Below are 22,295 nucleotides of genomic sequence, written 5' to 3' on the forward strand. Positions count from 1 at the left end.
TGATCTTACTTTTTTCACTTATAAGTTCTAATAGCTTTTTAAAATATAAATTCTTTAGGATTTCCTGTGTAAGCTATAATAATATCATTGCATAAATGAAATTTCCTCATTTCTAATTTTTATGCTTTTTATTTATTTTTCAAGCTTTATTTTACTGGTTAGCAGTACAATGTAGGATAGATTTAGTTAAAAGGAACATTCACACTTTATTTATGAAAGAAAGGGGAAGGAGTTCAATATTTCATTATTAAGTATATTAATCAAGGGGCTATTTGTAGATGTCCTTTATCAGATTAAGAAGAAGTTCCATCTATTTCTACTTAGAGTTTCAACTGTGAATGGATGTTGAGTTCTGCCAATTTTTTTTTTTTTTTTTGAGATGGTGTCTTGCTCTGTTTCCCGCTGGAGTACAGTGGTGCAATCTTGGTTCACTGCAACCTCTGCCTCATGGGTTCAAACAATTCTCCTGCCACAGCTTCCCAAGTAGCTGGGATTACAGGGGTGTGCCACCATGCCTGGCAAATTTTTGTATTTTTAGTATGGACAGAGTTTTATCACATTGGCCAGGCTGGTCTTCAACTCCTGACCTCAAGCGATCCACCCACCTCGGCCTCCTGAAGTGCTGAGATTACAGGAGTGAGCCACCTCACTCGGCCCCAAATAATTTTTAAGATGATTATATATTGATACAATACACAGTTTTTCTTATGGATTGTGTTCATGTGATGGATTATATTGACTGATTTTTAAATATTAAAGCAATCTTGCATGCCTGATATGAACTCCACTTGAAAGTTTTGTATATTGCTAGGTTTAATTTGCTAATATTTTTTTGTGTTTATGCTCAGGCTTATTTGGCTATAATTTTTTTAAATTAAAGTGTATTTGTTTTGATATCATAATTTGGTTGGCTTTGTAAAGCAAGAAATGAAATGATCCTTCTTTATTTTCTGAAGTAGTTTATGAATTATTATATTATTTTTTCTCTATGCCATAGAACTAATAGTAAGGCCATCTGGATTTTCTTTATGGTTATGAATTTTGCTTTAAAAGAAAACTACATATGGACTGTTTTTATGTTCTATAATTTTGTGTCAGTTTTATAAAATTGTGTTTTCAAGGATTTTGTTCATTTCATCCAAGTTGTTAAATCTAGAGGCATAAAGTTGTTATAATATTCTTTATTATTCTTTTTATGTCTGTAGGATCTGTAGTGATATCCCCTTTTTTATTTCTGGTGCTGCTAGTTACTATATTCTCTTTTATTCCTGATTGATTTTGCTCAGGTTTACTCAACTTTATTAACAATTTAAGGAACCATGTTTTGTTATATATCTTTCTATTTATTTTGGGTTTAATTTTCTCTTTTTTTTCTACCTTTTTATACTGGAAACTTAGATCACCTATTTTCAAAGTAATAAATTCCCTCCTACCACCATTTGAGAGGTATCATACAAATTTTGACATGATGTGTTTTCATTATCATTTAGTTCAGTACAGTCATTCCTCAGTATACATGAGGGCTTGGTTCCAGGATTCTGGTGTATAACAAAATCTGTGCATACTCAAGTGTTGCAGACATATACAGAAAGTTTGTCCTCCATATGCATTAGTTTTGCATCAAGAGAATATTGTATTTTTACCACATTTGGTTGAAAAGAAATTCACGTATAAGTGGACCCACGCAGCTCAAACTCATGTTGTTCAAGGGTTAACTGCATTTCCTGATTTCTCTTATTAGTTGTACTGTGATCCATGAATTATTTAGAAGTATGTTGCTTAATTTCCAAATATTTGAGCATTTCTGCATACATATAGTTAGTATTTTTGCACTTAATCTTTTGTTGTCAGAGAACATGTGTAAGATTTCAATCTTCTGAAATGTATTGAAACTTATTTTACATATGTTTACAACATATGGTTTATATTGCTATACATGTATGTGTGTTATACCATATATGCCTGAAAATATGCCTATTCTATAGTTTTGGGGTTATATTGTTTTAAAAATTTCAATTAGATCAAGGCAGCTTATATTGTTGTACAAACCTTTCTATTTCCTTTTTGACTTTTTTTCTAGTTATTCTAATAATTTCTGAATGAGGGGTTAAAAATCTCCATCTATAACTGTGTATTTTTCTGTTTCTTTCTTTATTCATGTCATTTCCTGCTTTGTGTATTTTGAAGCTCTAATATTACAAGCACATGCAGTTAGGATTGTCATATCTTCCAAAAGAATTAATCTATTTTTACTATTGTGATATATCTCTCTTTGTCTTTGGTAAGGTTTGTTCTTGTCTCTTTTGTCTGATATCAACATAGCCACACAAGGTTTCTTATGATTACTATTTGTGCGATTTATCTTGTGTGATTTATCCTTTTACTTTCAACCTACCAGGGTCATTGTATTTACAGTGCATGTCTTGTAGACAGGATATAGCTGAGTCTTTTTTTTTCTACACAGTCTGAAAATCTATGCCCTTAATTGGAGTTTGGTCCATTTGCTTCAAGTGTTATTATTGATGATCCTGGATTTAATATATCATCTGCTATTTACGACTGTTTGCCTCACCTTTCTTCTTTGTTTCTCAGTTTTTCCTTTTCTGCCTCCTTTTGAATTCACCAAATTATTTCAGGATCCAATTTCATTTTTTCTATTGGCTTTTTAGCTTTACCTCTCTATTTTTCTTAGTCATTCTAGGAAGCACTAGGAAGTCCTTACCTTTTTACAGTTTACTTAGAGTTAATATTGTACCTCATCATATAAAATGTAAAAATCCTATAAAAGTGTAATTCCATTTACCCCCACTCTTTCTAGTATTGTTTTCATATATTTTACATTGAAATGTGCTAAAACCATAAAATATATATATATATATATATATATATATATATATATATATATATATTTTTTTTGCTGTAAAGGTCAGTTGTTTATAAAAGAAATTAAGAGAAGAAAAAATATTATTTTTATCCAGGTATTTAACTATTCCTGAGTTCTTCATTCTTTCTTGCATATCAGAAGTTCCATTCTTTTGTTCAAAGAACTTCTTTTGAGTATTATGTCATAGAGGTCTGCTGAACATGAATTCTTTCAGTTTTCACCTATCTAAAAGTATATTTATTTTATTTTCACTTTGAAGATTATTTTTTGATATCTATAAAATTCTGGGCAATTTGTTGTTGTTGTTTTTTTCATTCAGCACCACATAGAATTCACTCATTTATCTTCCAGCTTTCATTGTTTCTGATGAGAAGTTAGTCATCATTCATATTGTTGTTCTACTATATGCAATGTATTTTTTTCCCACTGGCTTCTTTAAATATTTTTTTTGTCTATATTTAGGCTTCAGTAATTTATATATAATGCATTAGGGGTTTTAAAAAATTTCTACATTTGGTGCATCAAAATCTCAGAAATCACCACTAAAGAACTTACCCATGTAACCAAAATCCACCTACACCTCCAAAAACTATTGAAATAAAAATACATTTTTTATTTCTACATTTTATTTCCAAATAAAATTCTACATTTGGTTCATTGGCTTTAATTTTGATAGTCAAATTCTTGGCTTATTTGGAAAATGTCTGGTTATTATCTAAACATTTTTTCTTCCCTTTTCCTCTCATCTTTTGGAAATTAACTATGGGTATATTACAACACTTAAGATTTTTTTCACAGAACACTAAATTTCTGCTATTTCTATTTATTAAAAAGTCTTTCTCTTTCTCTCAGTTTAAATACTAAAAAGGGATATATACAATCTCACTGACTATCTTCTCTGCCGTGTCTAATTTGTGTGCAGCTCATTCAGCACATTTTATTTCAGATATTGTAATTTCACTATTAGAATGCCCATTTAATTTTTAAAATGTCTTCTGAGACTTCCAAGTACTCAGTTATATTTATATTATCTTTTAATATTATACTATCTTTTGACATGTTGATAATAGCTATTTTAATATTCTTGCTTACTAAATCCAATGGGGCCATCTTAGGGTCTGCTTCTATTGGCTATTTTTTTTCTTTATTATAGATCACATTTTTTTCTTCTTTGCATTCTAGTAATTTGTTGTTGTATGGTAGACCCTGTAGGTGATACATTGTAAGGAGTCTGGATTACTTTGTCCTTTTTTAAAGAAAACTGAATTTTCTCCTGGCAGGCAGTTAAATTGTTGGCAGATCATTTTGAACCTGTTAGGATTGTTTTTATTTGGATTGAATGGGTCCAGTTCAGTTTTATCCTTAGCCCTAGGATGTGGCTCTTTCTTTAGGGCATGGTTCTTACTCCTAAGTAGAGACCTTTCTGAAGTCTCAGTGGAAAGTCCAAGGCTTTCAATAAGGTCTCTATACTCACCTCCTAGAATTGTGCAAACTCTAGGATCTCCATTTAGCTTGAAGGCCCAGAGCACCCATTCTCTGCTAGGCCTTGAGCCTTTCACCACTTGAGGTAGCTTCTCTGTGCAGCTCTCTCCTATTCTTTACCCTGTCACTCATATTCAAGGAGTTTTAGTAGTTCTGAATGCTGATGTCTGTTTCTAGATCTCAGGTAGACTCATGTACTCTGCTTGAGCTCCTCTTTCCTGTGTCACCATCTAAAAAGTGTCCTTGGTCAGAAGCTTAATACCTCCTCTGAAGACTGATAATATACGTTATCTTCCTGGACCAGTCTACAAGTGAGGGGCGGTGAATATTTTGAATGGCAGCTTTTAGGTAAGCAGAGAATATGCAATGGGGGTGCATAAATAAGTTTCCTTGAAGTCACTTGTTTGAAGAGCTAAGGTCTTTATGTTGCTCAACTGGCTGAATCTCAGGGGTACAGGTAAATGTGGACTAATCATAGAATAAATGTTAGAAGAAATTTATCACCTAATATGTACTTGAATGCTGCAACATTAAAAACAAAACTATTAAAGTTTAGTTATTTTTAAAGACAAAGTGGTTAGGGTTGCTTCTTTAGTTTTCAGCAACTATAAGGTAATCCGTTTAAATAATTAGGGTGGAGGAATAAGTTCATTCTCTTTTGAATAGTAGCCCATCAAGTGGCCAATGGATTGCAACAGTTCCCTGACATCCTATATTTTTAAACTAATTCTCTTCTGGATTTGAACAACTTATATTTCAACTGCTTCCAAATTCTTTAAAATATTTTGGTCACCACGTTGTTACAGGTGCTGAATCTCTTGCTCCATGTAGGTCACTAGCGGGTGAATGCAACATCTGCAATATTTGCTTACTGGAGAAAAATCATTTACATTCAGAGGTCTAGATTGCTACAAACATAATTCTGAAAGTAGATCATACATTCCGTTTAGCTACTTAAATTCCCTGTGGGAAAAAAGGTATTGAGCTCTTCATCTATATCTTCATTATATCACATTTTATCTTTTATTATGTTTTGATGTAAGCAATCTTGCTTGCTTATCTGTTGTTTATTGTCTTGTTTTCTCTGCTATAGTAGTAAGATCTATTAGAACAAAATCCTTGTAGTTTTTAATCCCTCTTTTGAGTTTAGAATAGGAAATAGTATTTTCTCAGTAATAATTTTTATACATATATCTCATCTTTTCTTGACAGATAACAAATCCTTAAAGAGGATTTGAAGATAGAGTCTTACCCATCTCTAACATGTGCATGCCTGTGGAAGACTGCCAATTAATAATGATTGAGTGATTTGCTAAATAAATAAAATCTCTGAATATTGCAGTTAATGTTAGTAAGTATTAAAGTTGAAATAGTGCTTGAACATTCAGCAGTAAGAGAAGGAGGCAAGGTCCACATCCTGGAAGGGAAGGGAGTGTATTCCAGTTTGTGAAGATTCCTTCCTGGCAATGGTCAGCAGTCACAAAATCTCGCCTGGTAATTTCTACAGAAACACTGACACTGACTCCAGACAGTGTGTATTTGCATTATGGAGGTCAGGGACTGGAAGTTGGGATTTTGCAGTCTTTTCTTGGCTCTGTTATGCTGTCTTTGCACAGCATGACCTTGTAGAATCATAGCATCTTTGTGCTATTTTGTCCCTATGGAGATGAGAGAGCAGAAAAGAAGAGCTTTTTTCCCCCTTCCCACATAAGTGTTTGTTTTTAGCCTCATGAATTTGCTAGAGTGCTTAGATACCAAGGTGACAGATGTCAGAGAAAATGTGACAGCAAAATAACTTGTTAGGAAGATATATGGAAGTGAAGTGTATTGCTTGAGGGGTGTTGAGCGTGAGGTCTGGAATAATTCTGTGAAAAGTGGGGAGATCTTCTTATGAATTTAGTAGACTAGTCCTGATTCAGATAGGATCTTGGCTAAAGTCAAGGGAATGAGGTAGTTCTAATGGGAATTGATCAGAGTCACTCCATAGGAGTCTTAGGTAAGGCATGAATGGCAGAAGCTGATGCCAGAAATAATTAGAATTGAGTGTGCCACCCGTTTCCCCCTAACACAATTGGCCTGTTGTGGTGATTGCTGTTCCAAAACAGAGAAGCTGCCTCCAAAGGTGCCACAAATCACAACATGCTACTCCAGCTCAAGCACTCTACTGTTTTATTTTTTTTTTTTTGTTATAGTAGCAAATAATACTGCTGTGGACAACCAAAGAGACATAGTCTTTTATTTATTTATTTTTGGGCTTCTTTGTTACCTGTGTGTAAGGTTATGGGGACAGGGAGTAGAGATGATAATGAGGATGGGAGAAAGGCTTAGGGAAGAGACTGGGGGAGTGTGAAGCCTATCTTCATTTTTCTAACCTCTTCATTTGTAGCCATGTCACGAGAGAGAGGTACTGAGAGCAATACAGAGTTGCCATAACAACTAATAAACTGTAATTTGTCAAAGGAGGGGGAATGGAGTCAAGAGTACCAAAAAACAAACATAAAAAACAAGAAAGAGGGAGGGAGAGGGGGAGGGGGGAGAGATTTAAGAAAGGGAAGACTGAGTTTTCAGTGAACAGTGAGATGAATGTAAAAGTGTGTTTTAGTCTGTCTTAGTGGGGAATATATGATAATGAATTAAAATATAGAAGGGGAGATGAAGAAAATGACAACCATTCATGTAAGGATATATTTTAAAAAATGGAAGTTCTCAAAATGAAAGAATTGATTTGAGATAGCAAACTAGGGGAATCTCACACACACACACACACACACATACTCTCTCACTCCAGAAGAGAAGGAACCTGGGACCGTCATGCAAGGCAAGATGCTTTTCACGTTGAGATTTCCAAGGGTGCTCTCCCATGATGGAACTGAGGCATTGTATGTGGGAATGGTAGCATTGTGTCTCCATAGATCAATGCCTTTTGATGTCCTACCCTTTACCTCACAGACCACAGATCCACACTATCATCCCTGCCCTTCCAGTTGCCTGAAGAACTAAACCAGCAAGAGGCACAGAGCAAGGATTCCAGGAAGATGGGATGGGAGGTAGCAGGGACTTCTGACGGCTTCTCGCAAAGCCTGGGCTGGGAGGTCCAGGAGTTAAGGGCAGTAGTGCAGTCATTCATTCAACGGATATTTTTGGAGTCCCAGGTTTCAGCTACATGTGGGACACAAGGTGCAGAAAAATGGTCCATGACCATGGTGAAGCTGAGGTTGTGCTTGTGTCCATAATTGAGAATGAAATGTAGGAAGTGAGGTAGAGAAGGAAATTCATTGTCTCTATACTCTATACCCAAGCTCTACTGGGAACCAGAGAGGGAGTGACCCCACGATGGCTGGTCAAGGATTTATAGATAAATCCTTCTTTATCCATCTAGCAGGAGGATGGATAAAGAAGCTCAGGGATGTTTCTCAGGAAGAAGAGTAACAGGCATGTTTTCACATGGTAAAAGGATTACGGTGTCTGAAGCTAGGGGTCAAAGTCTCCAGTGATCAAACATCTGCTTCTCTCACCTTCGGCAAGGAACACATAGATCCTTTTTGCTGCTGAGTTGAGCCCACATTCTCCTTTGTGAGCGGGGAGGATCTTGGCCCTCTCATTGGGCTTGGCAACTGTGCCTTAGAGCAGAATAAGACTGATGAAGTGTGGCTATGCCTGTTTTCCATTAGAAACATTAGCAAACTCAACTACAAAAGGCCACCTCGCAGAACAAAAAACTTGCGATGTGCAAAGTACAATGAAAATCTCCCAGCTGCCAAGACCGAGGACCTTGCAGAAGATAGAGCATAAAAGAGATTCTGCACAAAACAAAAGTCAGAACACAATGGTATATATTTGAAGCACATGAAAGGCTGTGTGGCAGCAATACTAAAGAGACATGATTTTCCTACAGAACAGGGGCAGAGGAAGTGCAGAAACCCAATCAGCCAAACAGTTGTGGCGGAGAAACAGATCTGGTCCTGTAAAGGGAGAGGGGGGAGAAAGCTTATTTTTTATGAATTAATCTCCAGTTGGTTTTCGTAAGTTGTTCAGAAACAAGTGAGCACATGAATAATACATATTGTACACAGGCCCAAAAACACAGAGCTATCTCCAGTTGAGATTGTGAAAACGAAGACATTTTGAGAAAGATAATTGAATAAAGCAACCAGAAGGAAGGCATCTTAAGGTAGGGGTGTGAGCCGTAGCAGGGAACAGACAACCCAAGGGGAGAAGGTATATTTCTTATTTCGCCAATTAGCTTGCAGATTCCTAGAGAGCTGGGATAATCTTTTCATCTTTAACAGAATTATATGTTCCCAGGTTATATAAAATAACACTTTGCCTGTAGTAGGTGCTAAAAATATTAATAGATAAATTAATTCAATGTTGATGTGGTAATAAATTTGACTGATAATTATTGTATCATTGGTATGGAAATAAAAAAGTAGAAATCTATGTTCCTGGGACCGACGTTGATAGGGATGAGGCACCCAATAGTTGCGTAGATGAATAAATAAATCTAGGGATGATGTGCCTTCAGTGATGTTTTTTGTGGTGGTACAATTCATTGATTAGCCAACCAACCTCAAAGTGGCATACTTGCTTTATCTAATGACTGCAATACTGAGCTGAAGTTAAAGGTCCTGTTCCGTGCTTCCACAGAACAATAGTCCCACAAGAAGCTCTGTGGAAAAAGAATTCCATGGTCAATTAAGCTTAGGAAATGCTGCTTTCTATATTCCTCTCATTATCATTTAAAAGGCTCAGAGAAATCCTACAGTAAATTGCCCTGTTGAACCTTGTTAATCTGTTACTTTTCAAACTAAGTTGACCATGGAAGGTTTTCTTTTTCTTTATTTCTGTCTTCTTCTTTTTTTTTTTTTAAACAACATCCATTAGCCTCTTTCAAAACTAGCTTTCCATGAAGTGAACTGTGATGGTTAACGTTAGGTGCCAGCTTGACTGGGCTAAGGGATGCCCAGATAGCTGGTAAAGCATGATTTCTGGGTGTGTTTGTGAGGGTGTGCCTGGCAGAGATTAGCATTCCAGCAGTGGAGTGAGTAAGGAAGATCCACCCCCACCAATGTGGGCAGATACCATCCAATCTGTTGAGGGTTCAAGTAGAACAAAAAGATAGAAGTATGAATTATCTCTTCCTTCTTAAATTGAGACATTAGTTTTCTCCTAACCTTGGACATCAAACCTCCTTGTTCTCTGGCTTTTGGATTCCAAGACTTACACCAATTCTCCCTAAATCTCTGTTGTCAGGCCTTTGGATTCAGGATGAATCATACTACCAACTTTTGTGGCTCCCCAGCTTGCAGATGGCATATGGTGGGACTTCTCAACCTCATAACCATGTGAGCCAATTCCCATAATAAACCTCCTCCTGTAGATCTCTATATATTCTATTGGTTCTTTCTCTGGAGAACCCTGACTAAGGCATAAGGAACCCTGATCTCGTTGTTATGAATCAGAGTATTCACCAAGTGCCTTCCATGTTCTAGGAATAAGGGTGAGACTGGAAAGGGTGACTCACACACAGCTCCTTCTGTTAGGGAGCTTGGGATCTTGCAAAGGAGACAAACCATCAACCCTTCACAACCATGCCCATCTCCTCTGACCCTGATCACAGGCTGTGCTCCTTCTGAAGTAGATCCCAGGTGTGACCCAGCAGGATCTTCTCACTCCACCCACTCCAATGCTACATTTCGTGTGCCTCCTTTGCATGGGTCTTTTCCTCTATCCCTAAGCCAAGCAGCCTTGGGCCCCAACCATGCCCACTCTGAGTGCATGAGTGAAGCTCTGTGCGTCTTCTCCACTGTGGCAGCCCACTGCTGCAAGCTCTTTTCAACTCAGAGGCCCCAGAACAACTGTTACTGTTATTCATGGATCTCTCAGATTGGTTCACACCATAGCTACTGGACAGAGGAACATCAAGTGTCTTTCCACAACTCAAAGTGGATATGAGGGTCTTCTCCGGGGAACTCTGGCTGTCAAAGTTCTCTGGAAACGGTCACATTGACCCTGTTGTGTAGCTACTGTCAGAGCAAAACCTCACAACGAATGAGCCTATACTCTTGTGTCTCTACTAGCAGCCTGGGCTACGGTAGATGAGGTTGCTGTTATTTTCTTACTATGGAGAAGTTCTCTTGAGTCTCAGTAACACGAGAGCTGAGCCCATGGAGCATGTGGAGTATGAGAGAGCTGAGCCCATGGAGCGTGTGGAGTATGTCATCAGCCAATGAGATTAGATGGTTCCAGTACTGCACTTATTCTCCAGTACGTGGCGATGCAGTCTTGATGGCTACTCAGTGCTTGCTGCCATATAAAATAAGACTGACACATCCATGCAGAGGGCAGTTACTGCTTCTCCTCTGGAAGGTTTGTAGTGATGGGGAGGAGTCTGCTGCTTCTATTAAAGTTAGTTATTTTCATTTCTGGCCCATTTCTTCATTATCTCCCACTACACACCCACACACATCTGCTGTACACTTCCATCTTACTCACCCTGGTCCCACCCCAAGACCTGCAGCAGAGTTTCAAGATTGGAGAGTAGTAGATTCATCAGCTTTGCTACTAACTATGGGACTCTGAGTAGATTAACTTTCCTGAGTCTCCAATTCTCTATCTGGAAGGTGAAGATGATTTCACTTATTACATAGACTATCAGGTAACTTAATGAGCTACCAAAGTATAGAGCTCTTCATCCATAGCTAGCACTTAATTGCTAGTTTCCTCATTCTCCTCAATTTTCCTCCAGTAGAATAGTCCACAATAATGGAAATATTTTATAACCATGCTGTTTGGCATGGAAGCTACTTAGACCCAAGTGGCTAAGTAGCATTTGAGATGTGGCTAATGCAACTGAGGCACTGAAATTTTAATTTTATTTAGTTTTATTAATTTGAATAGACACATATGGCTAGTGGATACCATATGGGTCAGCACATTGCTATATAATGTAATCATCAGTTTTTAATACTCGGCACTTCCAGAAGATGAAATAGAGCTCAATCCGGTGTGTGTGTGTGTATGTGTGTGTGTGGTGTGGGCGGGGGGTGGTCAATGGCCCTGCAGGGTTTGAAGCCAGCATGAACCATAGAGAACTTCTAGAAATAAGGTCAGGAAAGGGGTACCTCTAGGCCTCTGAGGCCTGGGGAGAGTTCACACACCCATCTCACCAGGGATATACCTCAGGAAATGGAGGCTGTGTCTTGGTGGAATTTCAAACACACTCAAGCCTGAAGAAGATGTTTATATATGCTAGAGATCTTTCAAAAACTTGCCACAAAAATGTAAAGGGACCATCAGACTCCATCTTACTCTATTCCATACAATTGTATCCACCTTTCCAATCACTGGTCCAAAGATGAAATAACAATATTTGCCAACAAGATTTTAGAGCCTTGCCAATTAACAGAAAACACTACCTAACCCCATATGAAGTCACTTCTCTCTTAGATGTAAGTTAAATTTATAAATGTCAAGGTCTTCAAAATGTTAAAACCATTAGAGATAGAGAGTTGGGGAATTGGGGGGGAAGGAGAATGTAAATTTGGTGAAAAATTAGAATATCATGCAATATTTATTTTTGTAGTGCAATTTACATATCTAAAATCATTTTGCTGAGAAGAAACATAAAATGTATTATGTATAACTTGATTTGCTCATAAAATTATCATTTAGGTAAAATTAGAGACATGAAGAACTGGAAAAACAAAATGGAAAAAATAGGAAAGAACAGATTTTTTTTTAACTGATTCATTTTCTTTATATATTTATTTAACAAAAACATTCGGGGGGCATGGATAAAATTCCTTCTGAAATACTTTTCTTTCTTTCTTTCTCTTTCTTTCCTTCCTTCCTTCTTTCCACTTTCCTTCTTCCTTTTCTCTCTTTCTCCTTCCTCCCTTCCTTCCTCTCATTCCCTTCCTTCTTTCCCTTCCTTCTCCCCCACCTCTCTTCTTTCCTCAATTCCTTCCTTCCTTTCTTCCTTCCTTCCCTCCTTCCTTCTCTCCTATTTTCCTTACCCTCTACCTCTTGGTTCTTTACTTAAATCACTCCTTTTTTGATTTAAGCCCCCTTTGTTGTTAAGGCCCTGCAGTGAGAATAACTAGCTTCCCTTTTCCTTAAACTACACCCTCAAGTTAGAGTTCTTTTGAGACTTTTCAGGTATCTCTTTTACAGCAGAGCATTTCAGATTCTTCCCCCACCCCATGCCTGCTCAACTCCTTCAATTTCTTGCCAGTCTTTCCCCCTGTTCTCAAGCCCAGGGTTCCACAGGCATGAGGGAGCTGGAGTTGCCAAGTGTCTGTCTCCATTTGGCTTCTGTGTGGGCCCACGGACCGGCCCTTTGGTCTGGGTCTATTCTGGTTGGTGGCTGGGGCAGTTCTTTGGTTCTCGCCATTCACTGTGGAAAAAGAAGGAGTGTAGAGGTGAGGAAAATAGCTCTAATCAGGGCCCATTTCTCCTAACTGTTCACAAAGTGCCCAGCACTGCCCTAAGCACTTCATATTCATTTCTCCATTTAATCTTCCCCAAACTCTAACACTGCAATGCTATAATTATTCTATTTCATGGATAAAGTGTGGGTTATGGAAAATTAAATCAGTTGCCTGAGGTCACACAGCTGGTAAACTGCTAGGTCAGGCCCTTGAGCCTGCATTCAGACCCAGCCTGCTTGACTCCAGTGTCTGGCCTGTAAAGCCACCCAATAGTGCCTTAACAACCACCAGGGGCTTCTATTTACCTTCCATTTACCCAGGGCTTTATGGCTGAAAACCATCTCTCACACACTGACTTATGTGATTCCTGTGCAACGAGGTTAATCAGAAAGATATGGGAAAACTAGTGTCCCCAGTTTAGAGATGTGTGGACAGCCAGAGGTCGAAGTCCCTGCTCAGAGTCGCACAGTAGATGGTGCCACCAGTGTTAAAACAAGTATTCTGACCAAAAGTCTGTTTTCTTCTCCACACAATGTTGGGTCTGAACAAAGGGAAATGTCTTTGGAACGATGTGCACACACCCGTACGCAAACTTTTCAGAGCTGATGCTAGTGCTCCAGGCTGGGGGAGGGGAGGAAGCCGGCCCAGCTGAAGGGAATGTCTAGCACGCTCCTGATACAAAATTTACCACAAGCATGGAGAGACACTGAGCGAGAAGGCTTCTGGCCTTTCTTGCTGTTTTTGTTTGTTTCTCCTTTTAAAAATCTTTTTTATGAGGCTGCCATAAAAACACTCATTAGGCAGTGTTGATTTTCATTAATGTTGATTCTCCAAGAGCTTAATCAATCTTCTGTGACCAATGACCTCATTCCCCTGGGAGAAGAAAGCTGTTTAACAAATTAGCTTTACAGATTGTAGGTACGGCATACAGATGTGAGGTAGCCTGTGTTGCCAAAACAGGATGTGGATTAGTGGTTTAATATGCACAAAAACAATAGCATTAAACAGTCTCCTTGCTGATACCAAAATGCATCATTAGGAAGCAGCTGTCCTCTTTCCCCTGTTGCACCTGCATCCCTCCTCACTCTCCTTCCCCGTGCTCACTTTTGCCCTCTGTGAAGTCTGGGCTTTGAAAGCACCTAGAGGCAGCAGCACATCTGAAGTTGGTAGGAGGAAACAAATCACAGATGCACGAGGGATGCGGGAGGGGAGATGAGCACAGCTGAGTGTGGACGGGAGCCTAGCAACTGCTCTAGGAGATCTCATTATTCCAAGCCAACTAGAAGAACCTTCCTTCCAGACAGTATCCTTGCCCAGGTGTTCCTCGCCAAAAGTTCCATTGTTTATAGGGGCTACCTGCTTTGGGTTAAATTAGCATGTCCTCTCCAGGTGGCCTTTTCAAAGGCAGGTGTTTGGTGGCTAGGTAGCCCAGTCAGTCTGGAAGAAGCCTTCGAGGTCTGAATGAAAGGCAGTCGTGGACTTTGGGACAAAGACTGGGCAAAGACAACCTTTCCCTACATCTCAATTTGGCTTATGGCTGTGTCTGGTGGCAGCAACTCCCCGCCACAGGCCATGAGGGGTCTGCAGTTGGTGCTGACCGGCTGGTTTTCGCTGTGCTGAGCAGCTGAAAGGGGTCATGGGTCCTTCCTCCACCAGATCCCGGGGGGCTGGAGCCCAGCAGCTCAGGGAGCCAACTGTGCTTGGGTGCCAACGCTTTCACTTCCAGAGCTCCTTCCCAGTGAGCACCTGGTTTCATTTTCTTAACATTACTGTGGGACAAGCAAGGACAAGAAGGGACAGAGTTATTGTTCTTAAGTGCTGAAGAAGAAGGGGCTCAGAGACGTAATAATCTGACCATGCCTCCACAGTGGCAGAGGAAGGAGCCTGGAAGCACATCTCTTCTGAGGGGAGAAGGTAAGGTGAGCGAAGCTCTTTCTTTGGGAGACTCGCTGGTGGGGTGGGGTGAGACATCCTGCTGGCCCTAAGTGCCCTTCCCTTTCTGGCTTCTGACCTTGTCCCCTTGAACTTGGGCACTGAGCTTGTTGCCCAGAGGAGGCTCAAATGAGTGGCACGTCTGTGTGCCCCCTTAGGATCTCTCAGAACAGGACAAATGCATGCCCTGCTTTCCACCTGAGGTTGGTCTTTGAAATGCCCTAGCCTCCTCATGCCAGAGCAGCAGAGATGGGGGGAGGGGCACCTGGAGCTGCTTGGAGCCCCATCCGTGCAACTCTCCTCCTTGCCTTGGCCATGTCCCTAGATGGCCTGGCTTATATAATCATGAGCCTCCTCCCTCAGCCTCCTGCTCAGCAGCCTGCAGTGCAGTCGCATGTCCAAAATCAGGCCACTGTTGTCAGCTCTGCAGCCACACGCCACTGTGAGTCAGCCCCAGCCTGGCTGCAGCATCCTGCAGAATGGGTTGCAGTCCTGGGGTGAGAGAGATCACAGACACAGGTCCCTGGAAATTCACTCTGGTGGTGCAGGAAGCTGGCGAAACCACTGACTTTCTGCTGGCACTATTTTCACTAAAACTGATCAAATACATTTTGAGTACCTACTACATGCAAAGTCCTTTAATAGGCCCTGGGGAACGGGGCAGACCAACAAGAGTAAGACACAGTGCCTGACTGCAGTGAGCTTTCTTGTTCCATGTGGAGGTCCTTTTGCTTGTGGCTTTTATATGATAGCTTCTGTGTTTCCTGAAGTGGTAGCCCTCCCATTCGTTCCGTGTCCCCCATCCTTTACTTTTAGTGTACTAGCTATTCACTAGGATCCACCACTGTGCCCAGTGCTGAGTTGGTCCTTCATAATAATTGATGAATGACAGATAAATGGACCTCTTGGGTAGAGCCACAAATATACCCCTGTCTAACTCCTGGGAAGAGGATCCCTATTGCTTATCTGTTGCCATGTCTTGAGCGCCTACTGTGTGTGGAGCCTGTGCTAAATGGTGTAGATAGGCCATCTCCAACCTTCACAACAATGCTATCCCCAGTTACAGATGAGGAAGGGAAAATGCAGAGAAGTTAAGTCGTTGGTGTAGGATTCTAATCAGAGGCCAATCCAGGATTCAAGCTCATGCTTTCAGACTCCAGAGCCATGGTCTTTCCCCCACTGGTTGTGACCAGGTCTAAACAATAGGTAGGATGAGTTTCTACCTATTGGTTATTATACAAGAAAAGTCAAGCAGGGAAGGTGAAGTCACAGCCCAACTGCCCACTGGAACAGTGACATCTTGATCACTGTTTCGGATCACTACCCAGGAAAAGCTGTAACTAATGGGCTAAATCAGGCTCCTATCTTCCGCTGAGGCTCTAGGAAGCTTTAAGCCAAGGCCTTGCGCTTACCTTCTAGGGGATCAAGCGTGCAAAATGGTGTAGAAAACAGCCTTGCAGGCTGTCTCCTCAGACTGAACTGAAACGGGCATTCAGATGCTTCCCAAAGATCTCGGAACTGCTCCCCAAGAGCAATGACTTGCAGCTGCAGCCATCCCTTGGGCTGGAAGTGAAGCAGTGACCTCAAGGTGAAAGTCTCCATATCCCATTACCAATCCAATTACCTGGCACTTGCAGGTTAGATGGGAACTGCCAGACTGGAACCCAGCCATGGATCATTTAGACCTGTGTCTTGTCTCTGACAGTACTCAGGGCCAAGCGTCTCACTCAGGTGCTTCTTATTGTCAGCCTGCTGACACACCAGCACACTTTCCCTTAAATGATGGAATAGAGCTGGTCATGGGGATGATGAACAGCAAGAAACCCACTGTATTACCAATGCTCCCACCCACCCCCGGCCCCAGCCTGTATCCCTGGATTCATTAGTTCATTGAACAAATATTTACTGAGCAGCTACTATACAGTAGGCAGTGCTAGGCAGAGGATATGGTGATGAGCAAAGTCTCTGCTCTCCTGGACTTTCGTTGTAATGGGAGAGTGCAGGCAATTGCACAGATGGTCATGCATCATGACATTCGTTATGAACACAGTGTGATAAAGGGGGAGACAGGATGAAGAGTTGGTGATTTGTATACTGAGTGGTCAGGGAAGTCTCTCGGAAAGGTGACATTTCAGCAGAGGCTTGAAGGCATTGGAGGAGAAAGACATGACTATCTGATGATATGTGGGGGATACCCGTCCTTGTCTTTTATATTGGGGGTTGATGCTGGAAGCAGAAAAGGAAGCAGGTGCAAAATAGAAATTCATTTGCAGTACATGAGGCATCATGGAAGAGCAACATGGCTGGTGTGGCTGGATAGGAATGAGTGAAGGGAGAGGTGGAGGTGACTTCAGAGAGGTTTGGGCCCTGGAGGACTTATGGACCGTAGTAATGCCATGGCTTTTACTCTGAGGGATACAGGAAGCCATTTGGAGTGTTTTGAGCAGTATAGAACACAGTAACCAGGCATTCATTAAACATGCCTTCAGATAAATATTTGTTGAATGAATACATGAAATACTTGTTGGATGATTGAAAGAACAAATATCACTGAATCACATGAGTAAGTACACAGAGATTTTGAGAATAACGTATCTGTCCATATTTGCTCAGAAGAGAGCGAAGTCTTCTCACTGAAAGAGTGATTAACTATCGGCCGCAACCCAAATGGAGGGTAGATGGTGGCACAGGCAGAAAAGTGAGGGTAGACAGGGCACACAACAGAAGGCATGCAGTCCAGTATCCTTTGAGGACGGGAGTCTGGAGAGAAAGTGACCACTGAAGGGATTTTTAGGTTTTGACATGAAATCACAGACCCTCTAGAGGAGGCCACTTCTTTTGGAGATGCAGGATAGGTGCTCTGTGCTGGGTGTGGTTTGAGATGCTCTGTTTGCACCCCACATATCTACCTGCCCCTTGTCTCAGTGCCTGGAATTCCACATCATAGTCCCATCCTTTTCTTGAGCCTCAGAGTCATTTTTTTCTTTGAGAGTCTCTCAAACAGAACGGGAGGATAAATCCCTTCTGTGTCCCTCCCCTCTTTTCAGCAAGGGTTCTCTTCAAATGTCACTTGTAAAAGATGCCTTTCTTTAGTCTTCCCCTTGACTCCCTTTCTTGCAAGATGAACAGCTGCCTTCTTCCCTCTATCTGCATCCATTAGTTCTACAAAGGACCCTGGCCGCTGTCCTGAGATCAACAGTTTGCATTTCTCTCTCCCTTCCAGACCAGAAGTTTCTTGATGCCAAGAGGCATACAATATTCTCTTTGTCTTCAGCACCCAGCACAGGGCCTGCACTGGATTTGTTTTTCTTTTCTTTCTCTTTTCCTCTTTCCTTCCTTTTTTTTTTTTTTTTTCTTGTTTTCTTGCTTTTGTTTTTAATCAACCAGAATGAAAGTTGTTAAGAGCATGTTTTTCAATCTCAGGAACAGTCAGGAGGGAACAATTAATATAACAATAGAGAATGGAGCTTGAATAAAGAATCCAAATCTGATCCTTAGTTTCTCCATCAATCAAGTGGAACCCTTGATACCTTCTTCCTTGATTTGGTGTGAGAAATGAATCATATGACTATTGAAACTGTTCCGCAAGTTATAAAATATCTATGCAAAATTTTAGACACATTTTTGACAAAAAAAAAAGTAGCTATCTTAAAACAGGTGCAACCAGGCCCAGGAGCCTGGCTTAAGATTCTGTTGCTGTGTTGGCACCTCACACATGAGGTGAATGAGGACTAAGTGTGAATGCAGGAAGCTGCTAAGTCACCTAAGCTGCCAACAAGCTGGGATATAAGTTTGGGATGGACAAGTCCTTGGGCATATCAGATACATACAAGAATCTTATTGAGTCATGAGACTCTCAAGTAACTGAATTCTTTTTTACAGCTTTTGTTTTTATTATATAGGTAGCGCATGATCACCATCAAACAGAAAATACAGGCAATGCTTCTGGATATAAAAATCAGCTCTATTCTATCACCTGTTAATGTTTCAATGGTTATCCTCCTGAGCTGTTTTTCTATAATACAGGCCTTTTAGAGGCCCCACTTGCAGGGGTATTTGCAAAAGCCAGGCAAGAGGGTTGGGAGTAGGGGTAGGCTAGGGGCACATGCTCAGATATGGGCAGGCAATGATGTGGCTGCCTACAGCCTGACTCTGACTCCACCCTCCCACTTCCTTCCGTCTTGTCAGCACAGTAGAGGCCCAGGCTGGCCATCTATCTTGTGGGATCGAGCTGCCAGAACCACCATCCGTGTGGCATTCTATTGTCAAACAGTTGGACACCTCTGAACTCACATTTCCCTTCTCTTCATCTCCTTTCCTAACTTTCTGGTGCTGTCTTTGCCTGCCGTAGGAGGTCCCAGACATGGCACCTTGCCTATACATCTGATACTGCTCCATCTCAGTCTCAGAACATAAGTATCTGCCTTCTCTGGAGACCTCACAGGCTTGACTAATTTACCTACTAGAATGTTACTACTTAATTGACTGAACCTACAGAAAACAAACCCATACTGATCGATAGAGAAATAATTTTGCAAATTGTGGGCATAAATCTTTAGAGATCTGTGTGCATTGCCATTTGTTAAAATACTGAAAAGCTAAATCAATTTTCTTTATTAAAACACAATTGCTTCATCTATTGCTAGTTTAGGCAGAAGCCAGGAGGCAGAGTATGGGGAGGCGTGAGGGAGGAGGTTCTGGAAGGCTTTTTTGCACTTCACTTAGGGGTCACTTGTTAGTCTGAAAAAAGGGTCAAGTGTTGGGGAGGAGATGAAAGCTTTCAGGCTGGCAGATGCCTTCGTGTTAGAAGAAGACGCAGTCACAGGCTGGTGTGACATGTGGGGAGGCCAGGATTGAGGCCGTGGAAGAGGAGCTAACAGAACAGCAAGAAACCTCTTATCCTCATCATTCCAGAGCACGTCAGCCAGGATAAGTCAGATGAAAGCTGCGGTAACAGACTCACTGCAGTGGCTTTGTCACCAAGGTGTATTTTTTGCTTACACTACACATGCATTGCTCGTCAGTGGGGGACGAGGCTGCTGGAGGAGCCATAGCCTCAAAGTTGGCTACTCGTCATGCCAGACATAGGGAGAGGAGAGTAGAGGCATGCCATGACTCCTGGAGCTACCACTTGGAAGTGGAATCCCTGTCTTCTGCTCTCACTTCACTGGCCAAGGAAGAGGGTATGGGGGACGCACAGTCCTATCACACGCCCTGGTGGTGGAGAGGCAGAGTGCTCGCCTCTGCTGACGACCACCAGACACTGAGCGGGAACCTCTATTTTATCGTATCTTACACTGTGAGATGATGTTATGTCGCCACATCTATGGGCACAGGGTGCACACTCTTTCTGATTCATCTTTGCAGCTGACACATAACATGAAATAAAAAAATGTTTGCTTTACAAACTAAGTTAATTAATTGGTGGACAATAAAGGAGGGAAGCCACAGGACTTTGCAGAATGACATGATGGGGGAACTGCACAATTGCATCCGTGGAAGCATCTTATGGTCTGGCATGGGTGACACTGGTTTTTTTTTTGTTTTTTTTGTTTTTTGTTTTTCCAGCGTTTTATTGTGCTCACCACTGGGCTAAGGTGTTTAAGTACATTATCTCATTTAAGTTTTTCAATAACCCTCCCATCATGTATTTTCAATTTAGAAGCTCATTCCCCTCTGCAATAAAGATCATCATAAATTTTGGAGATGACAGACCGCTCCCAACTCCTATCACCATCATATCATGATAAAGTCAAAAGGACCAGACACTGTTGGTGGCCTCGGAAGAGTCACTAGCATTTTCTGGGCCTTGGTTTCCTCATTAGTTAAAAAAAATTGGATAAACTATCTTCTAAGATCCTTTCAAATTTTCTTGTTCCACAGACTTAATGACTTGCCTCCAGTGGTTTGCTGGGTTAACTGGAGAGCTAAACAGGGGGGCTCTCCTGGTGTCAGTGTGCACAGTAAGTTACCACTGAGCCCATGTGAGGAAGAGTAAAACTCAGAGAAGTGAAGTTCTAAATCCACACTGTCACTAGATATAATGTTGTTCAGCTGAAGGCTTTCCAGTACTATCATGAATGTTGAATTTCAAGAGGTATTGTATGTCTTCTATGTGACAGAGAATGTGTTCAGGAAGTGTCTGAGGAGTGAGGTTTCAGAGACAGTGTCAAGGTATATTTCATTCAACTTCATGGCCATAGACCATATTTGGATGTTTGTACCCCTTACTCCCCTTAAAGGATCTCAAAACTATAAGAAAATGAGGTGGGGCCCTGGCTACTCTGCTGCTAACTGCTCTGCTTGAAAAAGATACTGAACCAAGTGATGAAAGTCTCTTTGGCCACACCTGGGAAGGACAGGGTCTTAGGCAGTGTCCTCTTTGGATTTAATATGACAGAATGACAGGGCCAAGCGTTTAGTGAACTGAGGTGGACACAGAAATCCAAGGCATTGTGGTAAAGCAGGCATGGGAAGCTGTGCTGGTTCATCCATTAAAATGTCCCAGGCATCCTCAAAGTCTCTTAGACAAGCGTGAAGAGACTTATAATTGTTGAATATTCGCTATGTGCCAGAAACTATTCTTAGCACTTCACAAGCATTATTTAATTCAATCCTCTTCATATCAACACCATGCAGAAGAGGAAACTGAGGTACAGAGAGTTTATTTAAGGAAACTGCCAAGGACCCACAGGCAATAAGAGCCAGAATTTGTAGCAAGGTGGTAAATTCCCACTCTCAGCTGATATGTTTTGCAATCTCAATGGGTCCAGGCCATTTAAAACGCCACATGGGATTGTGCCTTGCTTATATAAGGATATCAAAATAGCACACAGAAACCATGTGGAGGTGATTTTCTAACCCTCAAGCCCTGGGTTGTCTTGCTGTATCTGTTTCTCAGGTCTCTTCCCTGAGGTCCTGGCAAGCAGGAACAGTGTCTCCATCATTTCTGTTTTCCCGGCACTTAGCACCCGCTACATGGCAGGTGCTCATTAACTATTTGCTAAAGAAGAAATGTGGCTAGAGATGTTCTCTACGTCTTACAAAGGATTTGAAAAATCTGGGACTAGGTCATTGGATAATACAAAGGACGGTTAATGAAAACCTAAATATACGGGGGGTTGGGAGTGAAATGTGGTCTGATTTTTTAAATTTGATCTAGTGAAAAGGAGGCTGGGGAGATATAGGAATGGTTTGCACCTTGAGGTTTTTATAGTTCTGAACCCATTTATCAAATGTCTCTTAGGCACCTACTACTTGTCCAGCATGGTCCTAGGTGCTGGGCTGCAGTAAGCAAAAGGCTTAGGCAGCCCCTCAGGGGCTCAGGTGCTGTCTCCACCTCCACCCACCTTGCGTAGACACAGTGGAAGCTTCAGGGGCTGTGGCTTTTTTCGTGCCCTGAAGTGCAGTGAACAATGGGAAGCATCCCCAGGACCTGCAGCTCCTCAAGATCCTTAAAAACAGAAGACTTCTTGATGTAGGGGTCTTGTCCAGAGAGGAGAGAAATCAGTTCATGTCTGTCAGAGGGAAATAGCTAATGAAATCACAATGGCGATTTTTAAATT

The 22,295-nt window shown here is 41.2% G+C and overlaps 1 protein-coding gene across 8 annotated transcripts in view; it reads left to right on the forward strand.

Moving 5' to 3' along the window:
• Positions 1–22,295, forward strand: part of NTM (neurotrimin) — a 1,404,754-nt gene that overhangs the window by 158,104 nt on the left and 1,224,355 nt on the right. The gene's annotated exons all lie outside the window — the stretch shown is intronic.

The sequence above is a fragment of the Macaca fascicularis genome, chromosome 14 (assembly GCF_037993035.2).
Source record: "Macaca fascicularis isolate 582-1 chromosome 14, T2T-MFA8v1.1".
In the NCBI taxonomy this organism is placed as follows: domain Eukaryota; kingdom Metazoa; phylum Chordata; class Mammalia; order Primates; family Cercopithecidae; genus Macaca; species Macaca fascicularis.